Source organism: Gavia stellata, chromosome 30 (assembly GCF_030936135.1).
Source record: "Gavia stellata isolate bGavSte3 chromosome 30, bGavSte3.hap2, whole genome shotgun sequence".
Lineage (NCBI taxonomy): Eukaryota > Metazoa > Chordata > Aves > Gaviiformes > Gaviidae > Gavia > Gavia stellata.
This window is the reverse complement of record NC_082623.1, coordinates 126,704-145,125: the sequence shown is the minus strand read 5'-3', so window position 1 is coordinate 145,125 and position 18,422 is coordinate 126,704.

Below are 18,422 nucleotides of genomic sequence, written 5' to 3'. Positions count from 1 at the left end.
AAGGATCATTAATAGCCAAATATCTCATAATCTAAACCATGATGATTAATGAATGCATAAAACCTATGTACTTGTTAGGAAAACTACAGCCATGGGAATGGGCTTGGTGGGGTCTGTAGGGGAAGAAGATGGTGGGGCTTGACTCTGATCTGGCACTATGAAGAAATATGAGAGATGGAGAATGAGAGGAAGCCTGGAAAAATAGCACTGTTGATCTATTTTTCACATAGCTGTTGAGGAGGAGGGGTGAGCTCCTGGTGTTTCTGGTGCCAAATGCTGGACATGTGGTGGGCACAATCCACTCCAAAGACAGGATCAGATGGAGGCTGATGAGGGCATTACATATCAGAGTGTAATGCAGGTGTGTCATAGTTTAACTCCATTTGGCAACTAAGCACCACACTCGCTCTCTCTCCCCCCGCAGTGTGGGGGAGAATTGGAAGGCTAAAAGTGAGAAAGAAACTCATGGGTTGAGATAAAGGAAGTTTAATAATTAAAAAGAAACCACAACACAATTGTAAGAAGAAAAAAAAAAAAAAAAAAAAAAACAGAACCAAAGAGACAGTAAAATAAAAAGCAAGAAAAACAAGCAATGCAAAAGAAAGCAATTGCTCACCACCAACCAAGTGACGCCCAGACAGTCCCCAAGCAAGGGCAGCCCCCACCAACCTCCACACCCCCAGTTTTATTGCTGAGCACGATGTAATATGGTCTGGAATATCCCTTTGGTCAGTTGGGGTCAGCTGTCCTGCTGTGTCCCCTCCCAACTCCTTGTGCACCCTGAGCCTACCTGCTGGCATGAGGAGCAGAACAGCCCTTGATGCTGTGCAAGCACTGCTCAGCAATAGCTAAAACATCCCTGTGTGATCAACACTATTTTCAGCACAAATCCAAAATACAGCCCCATACAAGCTACTGTTAAGAAACTTAACACTATCCCAGCCAAAACCAGTACAGTGTTAGCAAAAAGGACTTGCTTGTATTTTCTTCTCTTCTTTTAGTTCATGCACAGGTGCTGGAAAGAAGGAAGCAGAAGTACACATGGTCATCTTCAGTCATACCTCCATATCGCAATAATGCTTGCTGCAAGCGACTCCAAAAGTCGCTCGGGTGTTCATCTGATCTTTGCCTCACTTCCTGAACTCTTTCCCAGTTAACACTGGTTTGTCCTGCAGCCTTTGTTGCCAGGACCAGATTACGGCAAGCTGTTTCACATGCAACTCAGTCATTTGCGTTGTTTCAATTCCAGTTAGGGTCTGCATTTGACCAAGGCTGTCTGTTCCCATCACAACTTGCTAATTCTCTTTTTCCAGTATCCGATGTCTATCTCCTGAATGAAATATTTGCTGCAATAGCACTTGAACATACCTCCAACAGGGGTGATGTCCCTCTATCATTGTAGAGAATAGATGTGCAGCCTTTTCCAGGTCCTCTTGTACCTGGGACATCTGTTGTGCCCATTGAGTCAAATCTCTTGGAGCCCACGGTCAATAAACATAGACATGTAATGGAGGGGGTGGTTGTTGTCCTGCTGCCACAGGCATTCCTGCAGCCAGATGAGCCATCACTCTCCCAACCATAGGAGCTAGCAAAGCAGGAGTGTGACTTTCAGGAGGAAGTGCTGGGTATAGCTGTCCTGGTTTCAGCTGGGATGGAATTAATTTTCTTCCTAATAGCTGGTATATTACTGTGTCTTGGATTTAGGATGAGAATAATGTCGATAACACCCTGATGTTTTAGCTATTGCTGAGCAGTGCTTGAACTAAGTCAAGGACTTCTCAGCTTCTCATACTGCCCTGCCAAGTGCACAAGAAGCTGGGACGGGACCCAGCCAGGACAGCTGACCCAACCTGGCCAGAGGGATATTCCACACCATATGACATCATGCTGAACAAAAATGGAGGGGGGCATGGCCGCTGCTCAGGAACTGGCTGGGCATCGGTCAACAGGTGGTGAGCAATTGCATTGTGCATCACTTGTTCTGTATACTCCTTTGTCACCATTGTTATTATTCTCTTCCTTTTCTGTCCTATTAAACTGTCTTTATCTCAAGCCACAAGTTTTACTTTTTCTCCAATTCTCTCTGCCGTCCCAGTGGGGGGGGGAGTGAGCAAGTGGCTGTGAGGTGCTTAATTGCCAGCTGGGGTTAAACCATGGCAACAGTGTAGGGGTCGGAGCAGGAGCAGGAGCAGGCGCAGAGTGAAGTGGAGCAGGTGTAGAATATAGACTTGAGTCTCCCAGCATTTTATTGTGCTACCATCTGTCTTACATTAGCTGAATCCCCATATCCCCCAGTCATTTAAAAGCCCAATTATTCCAGACAAACCAGTAGTTCATTTGCTGAGGTTTCTGATCCTCCAAGCGTTGACACAGGAAAGTCAGCTTGCTCATATCAATTGAACTTTCCAGGAGCCACTGCTCGGAGGGCATCCCCTCTTGAGTTTCAGCTGGCCACTCATCCTGACAGAGAACTAGAGCTCCAGCTTCACTGAGTTTGGATATACCGTTGATTTTCTTCCAGTTTTCCAGAATTTCTGCCAGAGGTGAACCCCATTATTCCTTACCTATTGAACCCCCCATAACTTATGCTGCCCCCGGTTTTAGCACCTTCCCAGTGAATGCGGATCCCACAAGGACAATTGGGGGAACTCACCCCATGCTGGCTGTGTCACATGAGGTAGCTACGCTCACCAGGTTGGAAACCTGCAGTGTCCCATCTGGGTCGCTGTCAGAGATCACTCATACAGATCTGACTTAGTAGTTAGTTTATGAGGTTCTGATCAGTAGATTTAGGTATGTAAAATATTTAATAAATACGGATGGATTGGTGATCAATACCCTTTTATTTACTACAAAAAGTTGATATGGGATACAAAAGTTATTGCTTAAGCTTACTTTATGTATCTAAATGTTACATGCAGGCAGAAAAAAGTCACTTACAAACCCATTGATGTCTGGTGTCGGGTAAGGGATCTCTCAGCCTTGAGGAGTAACCTTGAGAGGTGTCCCTACTCAAGTGGGGATCACCACTGTGCAGCCAGCTGCTATGGAGGGAGAGCTCAAGGTCTCATTAAGGCTGCTAATATTTATAGTGTGAAGTAGTTGGCTGCTAGTCAAACCACAAGTATATGCATCCTTTTTTGTACTTGGGGGTCTCTGATAAAGTGGTTTTGATCCCTGTACCAATTCAGGCAGTCAGGCAGTTAGAGCTATTACTCAATAGGTGTAACCAAAACAAAAGGAAAATCTTTGTAACTTAGAAATAGTTAGAATATTTGTAAGACAGAGCGCTCCAGAGTAATCTCACTTTAGACAGCTCAGCCTTGGAAGAACAGATGCATGGAACCATAAAAATAAGAAAGTTGCAAGATGAGTACAAAACCAGCCTTGAAGGACATGGTATATGTGATCCCAGGACTGAGCTTGCGCAAAAACAGAGGTCAGTTGGCGAACGCAGTGAAGAAGAGTACTGAAGACCCCCAACGACCACCCGGAGGCACCAACAAGCATGCGTGAAGGACTTTAGCACATGTTAGTAAGTTCTCGGAAATAAGATGAATATGTACAACAATTCCGGGAAATCAAATGCATGTGTATGTAATAGGCCAATATAAGCTACAAGCTAACACTGTTTAGGTATGCATGCTAGGTGGAATTATCCCCTGTGCATCTGGCGTCGCAATAAAGAATGCCTGCTTTCTAACATACAAACAAGTGTTAGAGAGTTCTTTTACGACTGACTTTTCCAGTAACAGTTTAAACCAGTTTCATGTCCTTGTCCATGGTCCAGGGGCTGTTACACCCATGGGTTCATGTTCAATCATGAGGCCTGTTGTTCCTTTATCAGTCTGAACCAAAGTACAGCCAACTTGATTAGGAGTTGAGCGTCTCCATTGCAGTCGCCAAATTGTTAGCAAAAAGGACTTGCTCGCATTTTCTTTTCTTCTTTTCTTCCAGTTTGTGCGCGTGTACAGGAAAGAAGGCAGCAGAAGTGCACACTAGCTAAAACACCTTTTATTGCCAGCAATAAAGGTGCCTCTCGGCTGGGCGCCTGAGAAGGACCCCATGTTACACTCTTGATTCTTTATATACAATTTTAAGACTACTCACATACACGCTTTTACAATTTGCATAACCTATTGGCTTTGGCCATGACACCGCTTGCTACCATTCACTTTTGAGCGACCGCCCCCCTCTGCAAGCAAGCTTAATGCATCTTTATTAGCTGAGTTTGCACTATTTTGTTACAACTTTGCTGCTTTCAGCTGGTTTGGTCTGGTTTCTTCTAACAGCAGGCCCTCTTGTACAGGTGAGGTCATTGTCAGTCAAGTTCTATTGCACATGTCTTTGAAGCCAGCTTTACATTGGAGCTTTTTCTTATGCAGCAGCAGCATGCTTGCTCAGAACAGGTGAGTTCAGAAAACTGTGGAGCAGAAGAGCAAAAACTTGTTTGCTCTTGATTTTCCATGCAAATACAGGGGGTGAAAAGTGAGGCCTCACGATCCTTCTGACTTTTCATATTTTAAGCAGAAAGTCTCAAAATAGTTACCATAGAGATAATTGATCTGAGGTGGTTACGCATTTTAGGCATGACTTTTTTTTATTTGGAGATGTTGGCTCTTCGTTTCATATTGAAGACGAGTTAGCCAAGTGCTGGGTAATTCATCCACAACCAGGGAACATGAACTGTGTTTGGACTATGGTTAGACAAGTTACTTTTACCTTTCCAATGAAGTATTGTTGCAATGGTGATTGTGCTCAGCAAAAGAGCAATCATGCGCTCAGAGCCTTGGCGTATGTGCTTGATCACGGAACCAGTGGGGCAAAGACTGAATGCCTCTAAATCACAATCACCCCTAGACCCAACCATACTGCAACATCACAGTGCCTAGATTGGATAACAGGCCTCCTTGCCTTCCCCCACCCCAGAGGGGACTGAGCCTGATACAGACAGCTGCATACATCAGGGTGATCAGGGTGCACACCAAGCCAGGCTATCTTTCCCCCTCTGCAAAGCCTGTGTTCACAGGGAACTTCGTGCAAAGTCATTTGCAGAGTCTGGTTCTGCATCAGGGTTTCTATGCAGCGAGCAGCTCCCTCTCTGCAATTCACTGGAAGTCAGCACTTGCTGCAAAATTTTGTCACTCAGTCAGAAGGGCCTTGGCTGATGGGAGACCTCCTTCCTTCCATGGTACTCCTCACCTTTTCACTGGTGCTGCTGGTGGAGAACGAAGGGAGGTGCAGCAAGGAGCTACTGTTCTCACAGGTATAAGAGATTGACCTGATGGCTAAACTTTCCTTTCACCATAGTCTCCACTACCCCAAACTGGAAGATATTAATTGAAGTTGTTTTACCCGACTCAGACCTGGAAGATACTAATTGAAGTTATTTTTCATGTAATTTTCATTTCATATAAATGAACTGTAGAATTCACTGGTGTTGTGTGTTCCAGAAAATTGCATAATGAAAAAAAAAAGGAAGCCTCAGTGATATTTGTGAAGAAGAACCCACAAATGGTTATCAAATTAAAGCAATGCAGCCTTTCTCTCGGGAACTCTGAGAGCTTCCACTGAAGTCCAGGACTAAACCAATACATTCCTAGATTTTTTTCTTCTCTCTCAGCTCATCGTCACTGTTAGAGGTGGGAAACCCAGCTAAAAGCCCTTTGCTCCTATCCACAGTGTGGCTCTGTATTGGTTACAAAGGAAGAGGCTGTCATAGTGTTCTGTGTTGGGGGCAGGGGTCATGGTGGGAGGAGATCAGAGGGAGAGAGGGGGGAATGGTGCAGGTTTCCTTCTGGATCTCCATGAGAAATTCCTGACAACCAATGGCTTAATAAAATAGCTGCTTTATTAACACAGGATAAGAAGAGGAGTATCGATAGTGAGCAAATCTTACGTCCGTTCAGGTGCTTGATACCCCATGTCTGATGCAGTGCAGCATCAGAGGGATCCTGGATGGATGTTCCCACAGCACTGTGCAGATCCCATTCATGCAGGGAAGCGCCTCCCTCCTTTTTGGTCATTCAAGCTATTCTATAATTTACTTACAAGAAAACAACTCTACTCCTAAATGATGTTCACATGAGAACTTCTTGCTGCACTGTTAGACACAGGCAAGGTCATGCAGGTGGCATGATAACCAGCACTGAGTGGTTGCTGCCCACCTGCTCCTCTGTTACAATGAGCTGCTGAGGTTGTCCTACAGCCAAGGGGTTTGTGCAGCCCAACACAGCCTGAAAGAATTGCTGGACATGTGGCACAGCGCAGCAGAGCACAGCTCAGAGTTAACCTGGATCGCTGCCTCCTAGATGTACAGTAGTCTCCTGGTTGGATCAATACATGTTTAAACCACTGTAGAAGGAATTAATGAATTGCCACGTGTTAGTTGGGATGCAGTGAGAGTGCGTCACACGAAGAAACAAGGAAAGTTGTGATTTTTATGTGAACAGTTAGCTGAGAGGTAGTAGTTAGTGATTTTATTGATTCTTTTTTCCCTTTTACATAAATAACTAAATTTAAGATCATATATCAATACCAACTAATCACTAAGTTAATTTTAAATTAAATTCCCTGCATCAGATGGTTTTGCCTATGACAGTAGATGGTGGAGAAGGCAGGAAAACCTTAATTTATCATAGCTTATAACTGGAATAATTGGCTTAGCTGGGAATCTCTGGAAAGAGCCTTTGATTCTTGTTTTAGAATTTTTTTTAAATTTATTTTTGTGGATGCTTTGTCTTTATGTATCTGCCAGTGTTAAGTGTACCCTGTGGACCTGCTAGTAAGCCAGGACTGCCAAGAGTGGTGAGTCCCCACTGCCTGTGTGCTTGGGAATGAACGTGAACATAGTGTGAGCAGTATGGCATGGCGGTGGAAAAGGAAGGGACTGAAAGAACCTGAGAATATTGGCCCTGGTTGGGAAGATGACCAGGACGAGATGGGATGGTACTGTGATCCTGTGGCTTGGAGCTTGGATCGCCACCTGGGCTGCTCTGGGAGCAGTTAGCAAAGACAATATATCTGGGCTGCTGCAGACTGGGATCCTGACACCTGGGATGGTGCTATTTGGGACTGTGATGATGAAGGAAAACCAGAAGTCAGCAGCCTCTCCCACCACAGTTAAGCAGATTTGTGGGAATGTGAGCATCATTCCCCAGCATGCGACTACTCACAGTAATTGATAGAGGATGAAATTAAGAGTTTGTGGAAAACTTACAGCCTCTGCACTCAGGAAACCCTATTGCAGTGGCTACAGTGGTGCTAGGAAAGCAGAACAGGCAGTATACAACTGGTGGCTTTGGAGGGCAGTGCTCTCAGGAGTCTGGGGCCATGTACCTCATAAATACTGTCCCGCTTGACAGGGATGGACTTTGGAAGGTGGTTCATAGAGCAGTGTGTGGAGCAATGACCAGATCCCACAGTGAATGAGATACTCTCCTGGAGGGACTGGGACAAAGAGGGTCAATCATCTACAGTTGCTCGTGCTGCTGGAGTGTGTTTATAAGCAATGGGGAAGGGATCCCCAAAAGGGATCCCACTGATGCCATGGCTTGAATGCTCTGACGGTTGGGCACGCTACCAAATTAATGCCCTTCTGTTTCACCAAGTAAGGTGATGGGATGTCCTGTTGATCAAGGAATGTACTTGTATTAGGAGGGGGCAGGAGGCCTGAGGATCAGCATAGGGTCAGCAGCTTAGCCAGAAAGAGTAATAAAGATGCAGTGAACTCCTCACATCTTCCTCCTACCTCTTGGGATATTCCTAAAAGAAACAGGACTGGTAGACTCTTTTGATTGCTTCTGGTTCTGATGTACCTGCAATCCTTCAAACTGATTTCCTGGACCATAGTAAGTGGACTGAGAGAGGGGCAAGGTTGTGAATGTCTGGAGCTGTCATCGTCATTTACTCAGGAGAAAAACAACTGCAGAACTACCCAGGGCTTCCACTGATTCTGATGCTGTGGACGGACCCAGCCGTTGTTCTCTTGGTGGCAAGAGTATTTGTCATTGGCAGTATTGAACCAACTGGGGGGCTCGTGTTGACATTGAAAAATTAAATGATTCTCTTGAAGACACAACGGGTCCTGTCCAAAATGCATTCACCTGGGGAGGGTGACTATTGCTGGACTCTGAGCTCTCCACACACTTACTCGTTTGAGCCTTGCAAAGCTTTAACCAGATCCCAGAAGGAAGAGGTGTGTGCATTTTTGAGTGTGCATGTCTAAACCAGAGCAGCAAGTACTGACACCATTTCGCTGTATTTCAGGGAGCATTTCAACGGCAGAAGGGCATAAATTTAACTGGCTGTTGTGTACCACATGGTGACAGCCACCAGCTCGAAGGGATTGTGTGTCCTCAGTGAGCTGATAGCATCCTCATGATATAAGGGAGGATGCAGGCATGGGATATGAGGATGCAGGTGTGGGATATGAGGACTGCAGAAGTGATATATCTGAAGAGGTGTACCAGGGTGGTTTCCCATGGGCAGCTCAGTGGCAGCTGCTCTGGCCTGAGCAGGTCTTTGGTCTCCTTCTTTCATGCTGTTTCAGGACTGTGTCCTCGGTGTGACACAGCCGTAGAAATTTGATTTTGTCTTATAGTGGCATCCCTGGGCTTTCTCAGGCCTCACGCCCTCCAACTAATAGCATTTGGTATGGTCCCAGGCCTATTACGGATGTAGCTGCTGGATTTAAACCTGAGCCAGAACAACAATCATTTTTCTCTCATGACTCATTATATTGCAGATGTAAGGGTAAGGTCCTCTAAGTTATTTCTGGGATCTTCTCTATGCTTAACAAGGACACTGCACTGCAGCTTATGTAACAAATGGCATCGTGAGACCCTCTGACAATTCCATTTCTTTTAAAATCAAATTAAAAATCAGGGTTTCTGTACAAGTTTTTTTAACCTTATGTGGTGGGTTGACCCTGCCTATATGCCAGGTGCCCACCAAGCCGCTCTGTCACTCCCTATCCTCAACTGGACAGGGGGAGGAAAAATATTATGAAAGTCTTATGGGTTGAGATAGGGACAGGGAGACCACTCACCAATTACCGTCACAGGCAAACCAGACTTGACTCAGGGAAATGAATTTTAACTTATTGCCAATCAAAATCAGAGTAGGATAATGAGAAATAAAACCAAACCTTAAAACACCTTCCTCCTACCCCTCCCTTCTTCCTGGGCGCAACTTCACTTCTGACTTCTATACCTCCTCCCCCTTGAGTGGCGCAGGGGGACGGGGAATGGGGGTTGCAGTCACTTCATCACACATTGTCTCTGCTGGTCCTTTCTCCTCACACCCTTCCCCTGCTCCAGTGTGGTGTCCCTCCCATGGACATAGGGGAAGCTTCTAGCTGCTTCTCACAGAACCCACCCCTGTAGCCTCCTGCTACCTTGCCACACAAACCCAGTACACCTTATTTATCTTATTTACCAGATTCTGGCAAGGGGAGAGGATAGATAGAAGAAAACTGCAGAGCAGGAGCTCTGTGTCATCAAAATACTGGCTCTTTACAAAGAACCATCTCTGAGGTTATTTCTTTTGCCAAGCAGACCAGCTTCTTTAGTCAGCTCTTTGTCTTCCAAGCAAAACAAACTAGCCTGAAAATAAGATTTGTTCAAGCATATTAAATATCTATCTCTAAAACAGTTCAATGCAGTAGTCAGCTTTGCCTAATCCTGTTTTCAAGCACTGATTGTTAGACTTCAACAATGCCATTGGAGCCAATATAAAGATGCTCTTGAAATTATTTGTGAAGTTTACATCTTTGTGATACGCCAGGCACAAACTTCTTAATTTTATCGACTGAGAGGTTCTTAGAACCATCCCAAGCCATTTCCTGGAAAAGCAAACTAATTATATGAAATTGCTTCCTTTGATGCTTAAGTCACAAGCACCTTGAAATTTTAATCTCTTTGGAACCTGCATTGGGTTTTTCTCATTGAAACCAGAATGATTACTCCAAATTAGCACTAGCAATAATCTGCAGAGTTTTCTCTTAGAAAAGCCAAGAAATCACTAATAAAGTTTTTTTTCGAAAGAAAATCTTAAACATTCGCATTTAAACGCGTGAAGAGAAGAGAAGAGCAGAGAAGAAAAGAGAAGAGAAAAGAGAAGAGAAGAGAAAAGAGAAGAGAATCCCTGCAGTCGCATTGTCTCCTCCCTGTTACCTTGGGCTGTCATCAATCAGTCCTCTGCTGCCGGCAGCGGCTCGGTTAAATTGGGGCACTCATGCACTCATGCACTCCCCCCGCAATGGACATTCTTGTGCACCCCACTTTGGAGACAAATCTTCTACACTGAGCTGAATTGCCAAATCTTTTTTTTTTTTCCCAACTTTATCTTCTTTTTTATGCTTCTCCTCCTTTTTTTCTCAGTTTTCAGTTGAGGCTTTCTGGTTTCGCCATCTTCCCATGAACTTGCACTCGATAAATGCAGGTGTACGCTGGGTTTCCCCAGTTGCTCTTCACAACGAGTTTGATATATGAAAAGGCTCTGGGAAACGGCGCGTTCTGTGAAGAAAAGAGGGAGAAGGAAACGGGGGTGTTAAGAGGGACAGTGCAATCAACGTATGTCCCCCTGCCAGCCCTGCTCCTGCTCAAGAACAAGCTCTGGAAAGTGGGTCGGAGCGGCTGTGGAAATCCGAGACTCGCTGCTGGGACGGGGGCTGCTGGGGAGGCTGGGGACAGGGGAAGGGGGAAGGCACCTGGCATCCTCTGCATGCCAGCCCGGCTGGGTCTCAGTCTCCCTTCCCTCTGCCCCTTCCCTCTGCTGCTTGCTCTGTGCTGACAGAGAGGCCGGGGAGGTGCTCCTATGCGTGGGGCAGCTGGTGTGCTACTCCACCAAGCTCCCACTGTCTGCTCTACCTGCTTGCCTCCTGGCAGGCGTGAGAGCACCGTCAGAGAAGGGGCATGCTATGCTGGGAGGAGAGGACACTGTCCAGCCTGCCAGCAGACCACAGGATGGAGTGACGGTGCTGCCCGAGGCCTTTTGCCACCAGGCGTCCCTGTTTCTCCACGGCACAAAGACCTTGCTTGGGTGGAGTGGCCGCGTGTGCGGCTGGCTCTGCTGCTGAAGGCAGTGGGTGCAGCCAGGGATCTCTCGGGACTCGTGCTCTTGCGGGCCTGACCCTGCCCTCGCTATCCTTTTGCTACCACCACCGCGTGCTACTCAGCCCTCCCAACCCCGCCAGGTCTCTCTCGGGGGCGGTGCGGGCCCCTCTGCCCAGGGAGAAAGCATCCACGCTCTTCCTGCCATGGACTTGCAGGCAAACCTCTTTTGCTCCCTGGCACCTCGCCCCCGTGCGCGAACCGTACCTTCAGAGGGAATGTCTGAATGGCCTCTTTTGCCACGTCGTACGTGAACGTCCCAAGGAGAGTTTCCTCTTCTCCGTCCGCATCCACTCCCTCAGGGGCAAAGCACAAGGAGAGCAGCTCAGACTCGTCCCGACAAAGAGGGAACGTACGCGCTGGATCAGCCCTGTTATCGACCCAGCCTCTCCTGGGGCTGTAGCAGTAGTCTAGCACTGGTTATGGTGGAGCTCAGTCTCCGCCTTGAGTTTTGGTCAAGAAGCCTGAGGTGCTTGGCCAGAACAAGTCTTAAGAGGGATGAAACCTCTAGAGCCCTGGAAGTATCCCGCTAGGGCACTGCAGTGCTCAGGAGAGAGCAGGGCACAAAGCTCAGAGGATGCACAAAAGCAAGCGAGACCCTGTCACGGCTTTCTGCCAGGGCCACATCCCTGCCAGAAGTGCCCAGCAGAGACTTACAAAGGCAGCGATGTCTCTGGGGGCGCTGATGACGGTCCCAGAGGGAGAGACTTCTTTGTAGATGTGCTGCACAGTGACGGCAGTCAGATGGACTCGTGCTGGCAACCTGATGACCACCTGGCCCTGATGCCCTTGGAAAGGCCAGCAGTTTCCTGGGGAAACATCCGGCTGCAACCAGAACGCGAGAGCAATGAAGTGTGAGAGAGTGTTGGGGCCAACACAACTGCCCACGTAGCTTGAAGGCTGGGCGCCGGTGTGTCTGGGGGGGCTATTTCTGGTTGAAAATGAGGCGCGTGTGAGGAAAAGGAGAGAAGCAGGAGGCCTTCTTCCCTGCCTGACAAAGGGGGCTCTCAGTATTACAGAGCAGAGGAGAATACCGGCTGTGAAACCATCCTAGTCAGGGCCTAGCAGAACCACAACTCTGCCCAGTGGCTCTGCAGGGCACCCCCCACCTCCCGCCTCCCACCCCCGAAAAGGCGCTCTTAGGGATGAGTGTGGAAACGGGGTCGCCAGGGAGAAAGTCTTTCAGCCCAGCCGTGTGTTAGAGCTTTGGTTTCAAGAACCTGATCAACCCTGTGGGCTTGAGAAGTACCACTGGGCTGAGGGGAGAGCCCCTGAGCTCGGTCCCCAACTTCACAGGAAGGAAGGAAAGCTTCCCTGATGATTTCTGCTACGCTACCTGCAGAATAGTATCAGGAGGGTTGGCAGTGTGAAAGAACCATAAAACCCTGCAGCCCCAATTCTCTTTGCAGTGGTAGGTCTCAGAAGTTCTCTGCGTGTCGATGAAGGCACCTGTAAGGAAAGGAGAGCAGATGACTGCAAGAGGCCACAGACCAGGAGGACTTGGGGCTCAGATGCTATTTCTGATGCCGCCGGGCAGTTCCTTGCCTGCCAGTCCTGTCCTCCTCACTACGCTGGTGGGGGTGGCAAGCTGCGCAGGGGAATGACGGCATCCACGTGCCTGGTGACTGCTGCTCTCACAGTGCCACAAGGAGACAGCAGGTGCCCATGTGAATGACGGCAGACCAAAGCTGAGGGCTTGCTGCCTGGGCAGCAAAGGACGGCCCAGGCATTGTCTTTTCAGTTGCGGTGGAGAGGAAGAGAGCCCCTCCATCAGCAGAGGAACACGTGCGGAGGCCGAGGGCAGCATTGGGAGGGAGTCTGAGAGAGCCACTCTGCCACAGCCTTGCTCTTGGACCCCAGGAAGCCTTTAAGCTCCCTCACTTTGGAGAGCAGTGCCTGGAGCACAGGCTCCTTTGGGGAGTGCTACAAACAAGCGCAGGGCAAGTAGACGGGGCTGCTTGTGTCCATACCAGAGCTTTTCAGGGCCCAGTCAGACGTCTCGCCGGAGGTTTCCGAAGCCATCTCGGATGCTGCCTGGATCACTTCCTGAACTTCCTGGGAATGCCATAAATGAACACAGAAAAGGCCCACATCAGCGGGCAGCTCAGCGTGGCTACTAGTGCCCGCAGAGGCAAAGGGTCAGCGTCAGAAACACAAGGCAAGCCTTGTCCACAGAGCTGCAAGACTCTCTAATGCTAACGTGAGCCGCGAGGACTGAGGAAGAGTATCTGTGGCCACGGCCATGGCTGTGGCCCTGAGGTGCATTGATGAGGGTCCCCACATCCTCGTCCCCACCCTCCACTCTCTTCAGGTCAGCCGGGAGACAGGCTCAGGCCCTGCAAGCGATGGCTGGCTCCGTGAGCATGCCTGGGTCTCACCGCTGCCTCACCGCTGCCTCAGGAGCCTCATCAGAGCAGCCAGAGGTGCCAAGGGAAGGCTGTGGTCAGTCCTCTGCTGCCGGCAGCGGCTCGGTTAAATTGGGGCTAGAGAAGGGCCTTTGCAGCACAGAGGCTCACGCAGGAGCCCCCTGGGGCAAGGGCTGGGCTGCTGCAGTCAGCAGTCCCACCCCACTAACAACCCTGAGGAGTTCTGCCCAGCCAAGCCCACTTCCCCAAAATGCAGGGTCACCTTCTTCACGCTGCTGATCTCTGCCCTCAGTTGAGCCACCTCCTCCCCCGCAAGCTGCATCTTTTGGGTTTGCTCTGCCAACACAATGGGCAAGTTCCTGCAGGACAGGAAGGCAGATCTTGTCAGAGAGTGGCCCACGCCCTCTGGGGAGTGTCTGAGCTCAGCAAGGAGGAGAGACACAGGTGCTTTCCCTGCTTTGCGACTGCTTCCCTTCTGCACCAGGTTGAGCAAAAGGCAAGGCAGGAGGGAAGTACGGGAGCCCTGGCTGTTAGGAAGATGGGTGCAGGTAGCACGAGGCCGGCTGACACTTCTGCACGGAACCAGTCCCAGCTCAGGAAACATCTCTTACCACAGGGTCCTCAGGTCTGCTGCAGACAGATACGTCAGCTCCTGAAAAGGAAAAACGCTCCGTTAGAGCATCCACTACCAGAGCCACCGGGGCTTCCCAGGAGAGCCTTCCCTAGGGAGAGACGGCACAAGCTGCTGCTTCTTTGGGTCACCCTGCGTGGAAGCAGAAGAGCCCGTGATTTATCCAGCAGCGGTCCGTTGCAGGAGGTGCCTGTCCCACAAGAGTCACCGACCTCTATCAGTCCCTTCGCCCGCGTTGTCCACACTGGCAGTGAGGTCCCGCAGTAAACACCGGCTACAATTCACATCACCAAGAGACAGTTATTTGACTGGGGTTGCTAGCGATCCCTGCAGTCGCGTTGTCTCCTCCCTGTTGCCTCGGGCAGCAGGTTAGCTGAGGAGGTGGGGAACATGGGGTGCAGGGAGAGAACGCGCCTCTGACCAGGGGCCGTGAGCCCAGGCTTGAGGGGACTGTGCAGCCGTGATCTTCAGGTGTGCTTGGTACCGAGAGCTATTCCCCATTTCCCCTCGCTGCTTCAGTGAGCACCGAGAGCAGGCTGCATGGACTAGGAGAGGTACCTCTCCATCGGTGCCCCTGCAAGGCCTCTCCCCGCTGGGAATGCCCTGTTCAGGCTTGGAAATAGCTACGTCCTTCTCTCACAGATTAAGCAAGCCATTTGGTCGGGTGGCCAGAGCAGCAGCATGGCTGGCAGACTACGAGTCTTACTGGGAGTCCAAAAGCCAATGCCAGTCAAGGACACACTCAGGAAGCACTTGGGCCACAGAAGTTTCCGCACATCCTGGCCAAAAGGAAAGCAACAGCCAGGCTGTTGCTCTGAGATGTTTGCTCATGAAAACTCACCGAGAGCCACTGGGAGCAACAAGAAGACGACTTTCAAGAACCGCTCCTTCTGCAGGGCCATCTTCTGCCTGAAAAAGAGGGAGTCCTGTGGCTGTCAGTGATCCAAGTCTTGGGCAAACCCCTTCACAGGTGGACTTCCCTTTTCAGGCCGGAAAGGCACCGCTTTGGAAGCCTGCTGCTGACAGAGAGCTGACAGAGCAGCGCCCAGGAGGAACACGATTTCTGTCCACATGGTTCAACACTGCTGGCAGATCTTCCCCAGAGAAAGGGCTCCAGGAGCACCTTCCAAAAGGGAATGAAAATAATCCAGGGAAGTCAAGAGGTCGAGCAAATGAAGACTGCTCTTCAGCAGTCTTTCTGGTGTGGACCTTGCTCTCCCTTTGGCAGAGAAAGCAGGCCTGTTCTCACATCCGGTCACACACATCTCTCTTAGGGGTGTTTTTCTGCACAGCTGGGAAGCACAGGAGCCTTGTCTGGCTTCCCTGCCAGAGCTGTCCCAGAGCTGCACGGTCTCTTGCCAGAGGTGGGGAAAAGCCTTCCCCTGCGGAGGCTTGGTTCTGCACGCGAGCGCCTGGCTATGCGGCAGTTTGTCCTACCGCAGCCAAAGTTTGGGGCTCCGGCAAATGCGGGGGAGTGAGGCTGCCGAAGGCCTTTGCTCTTGGCTCTCCCTGAGAATGGCCACAGCACGAGAAGAGCCCGAGCTTGGTCTCCCGAGTGGGAGCCCCGGGCTGCTGGCTGCCGAATACCCTCTGCTCTCCCCTTTGCTTGCACTGGCCCTAAGACATCCCCTTTCTCCCCCACCGTCCACAGCAGAAACATGTTGTCCGTACATGGCGAAGGTGCGCGTGTTCAGCAGATGTCTCCGCAGGGAGACAAGCGCCCCTCCCGGATGGCAAGTAAGGCTGAAGACTGTCCCTGGGCAAAGAAACCAGAGAAAAGTTAGGTGTGTCTCTTGAGGTCTCTTCTCTAGGATGCCCAGCCGCATGTGTTTCAGCTCCCTGCGGGAAGGCGGGCACCACGTCCTATGCACTCCCTCCCTGGGGCACAGCAGGGCAGCCTGCACTTCTCCTGCCACTTGAGACATTTGGCCAGAGCTCTGGCAAAGCACAGCTCTCACAAGTTCACCCCAGAGGACTTCACAGCAAGCAGCAGTGCTGATCTTACTTGCAATTACTGTGGCCCTTGTCAGAGGACGGGCTGTCCCAGCAGCAGTGAGAGAGAGCAGCACAGCTGGGCTGCTGTCAGCGGTCCCCCCCTCTCCATTCTCCATCCTTTGCTTGACAGGCCTGCATTGGGAAAAGAGGAAGCAAGCTGGCAGCAGCAGTCCCCCGCCTCGGGAAGCCCACTTGGCAGCACAGCCTGATTCTCACCGTGTCCCTCCCTGCTCCCTGGCCCCTGGCACCAACCTGCCCCTCGGCATGCACCTCTCAGTGCCCGTTCGGGGAGGGGGCACAGGCTGCTGACCCCCTCCGCGTCCCCCCCACCTCTTTGCTGGGCGCTGGCGGTCTCCCAACCCCTCTCATCCCCACATAGCTGTCCCCCTCCGCCAGGCAGGACTGCGCCTCAACATCCCAAAGGAGCCGGTCTCAGGTCCCAGGGCCTTGACCTCCCTGTGTGGCAAAATCTGCCCGTGCAGCAGGGCTGGGCTGCGAGCCCGGCAGCACGAGGCTGCGGTCTCCCCTAAAGCCCCTGCTGCACGCTGGCTTTTGGCCAGGAGAGCGAGCCAGGCTTTCAGCCAAGACCCATCCCCACAGAAGGGGAGCTTCGCAAGCATGGGGTTCTTCTTCAGGAAGCCTCCGTTGGCTTCCCCATGCTGCTCCGCACCCAACTGGCCGTGTCAGGCCACGTCTGTGCTACCACCCCAACCTGAAGCCCTGGAGAGCAGCAGCCCACTTTGTACCTTCTCGTCTGGCAGCGGCTCGGCCCCGCTGCCTCTGCTGCTGGCTCTTGGTCAGCCTCGTTGCCCAAGGAGCCTTTGGAGGCCCCTTGGTGTCTTCGGTGAGGGGCCTTTCTCCTCGCCATCTCTGGGCAAAGGCGGGCTCCCTATGCAGCTCTTCCCCTCAGGCCCAGCAGTGTGGCCTGCCCAGGCAAAACCAGCTCCGGCAGCAGCCCCTTGCCGCCCTCCAGCAGGAGCGCGTCTGCCCGGGGCAACAGCCGCACGGCAACTGTGGGCTGCTTCCCCGCGCGCCACAGGGCTGTGCGGGTGGCCATCTCTGACCTCACAGTGGCGGCTCTGACATCACACTGGGGCTCCCCAGGGCTGAGCAGGGCAGGGAGACCCTGCGGGCTCCCCTGGGGCAACACGGCTGCCGCCCTCCCGGGCGGTGGGAGCCCATGCCTGTGGGCCCCCCAAACCCTGCCACGCTCCTGTGCCAGGCGACTGCCAGGCCTGTCCTGCCAGGCAGGGTTCCAGCTCTCCTGGGCATCCCCAGGAAACCAGAAAGGGTGCTGGAAAAGGGAATTTGCTCTTGCCCCGGGGGATAGCTGCTTCCGGCACCATTTCTGCTCTCGCAAGCGTTTTGTAGGCCAAGAAGAAAAAGCCAGTAGCCCAGATGTGCTGTCAGGGGCCCAGCAGTACGTCTGGTTAACAAGGACCATTTTTTTCTGCCCTTGCTGGTTCTGCCTTGACTTCCCTAGTTTGAAATAGGAGCGTGCTCCTTCCTTGTCTTGCAGTGGCCTGCAGGGCCCAGGAGGGTTGCCCAGGCTGTGCTGAGGGCACTGGGCAGTACGGCCTGGACCAGGGTCCCTGCATGGCAGCATGGGGACACAGGGTGTATGGAGCACAGCCCTGCCATGTCCACCTCACTGGCTGGTGGGAAGCCCCCTGCCGGTGTTGGGCAAAGCTGGGCTGACGTGGTGCAGGGCTCCAGCTACCCAGCCATGCCACCCGCTTTTGCAGGGGTTCACAAGGTGCCCATTTCCCCACGGGCAGCAAAGACCCCAGTGCACTGGGCCATCCAGACAGCAGAGCTGCCAGTGCCGTTGATGGCAGCAGGGCCCTGGCAGCAAAGGGCGCCTGGGGGGGCTTGCAGCAGGCTGGGTGGCTCTCGCAGTCGTGGGGGAGGGCAGTATGGGGCGTGATCCCCTGGGTAGGAACGGGCTTCCCTTGTCCAACTCTGGAAGGGGGTTCCTGTGGGAGTGGGCAGCAACGGCAGCATCCTGCCTGGGGCTGGGCCCCTCAGGCTCCACATCAACATGGGGGGGCTCCATCTCCCACAGTGGCCTGTGGGCAACTGCCAAGGGCCACCGTGCCCCCTCCTCCTCAACAAGGGGCACAAGATACCACAACAGCTCCTCTGCGCTGACCGAGAGACCCCAGTGGCTTCTTTGGGATGACCCAGGAACCTTGCTAAGTTCGCATGAGAACTCCAGTAGCATCCTGGGATGCCCACTCACCAGCCCCATCTCTCAGGAGTCCCCTGGGATCCTCCAACAACCTCCAAGGAATGTGCCTGCTACCCTGACCCCTC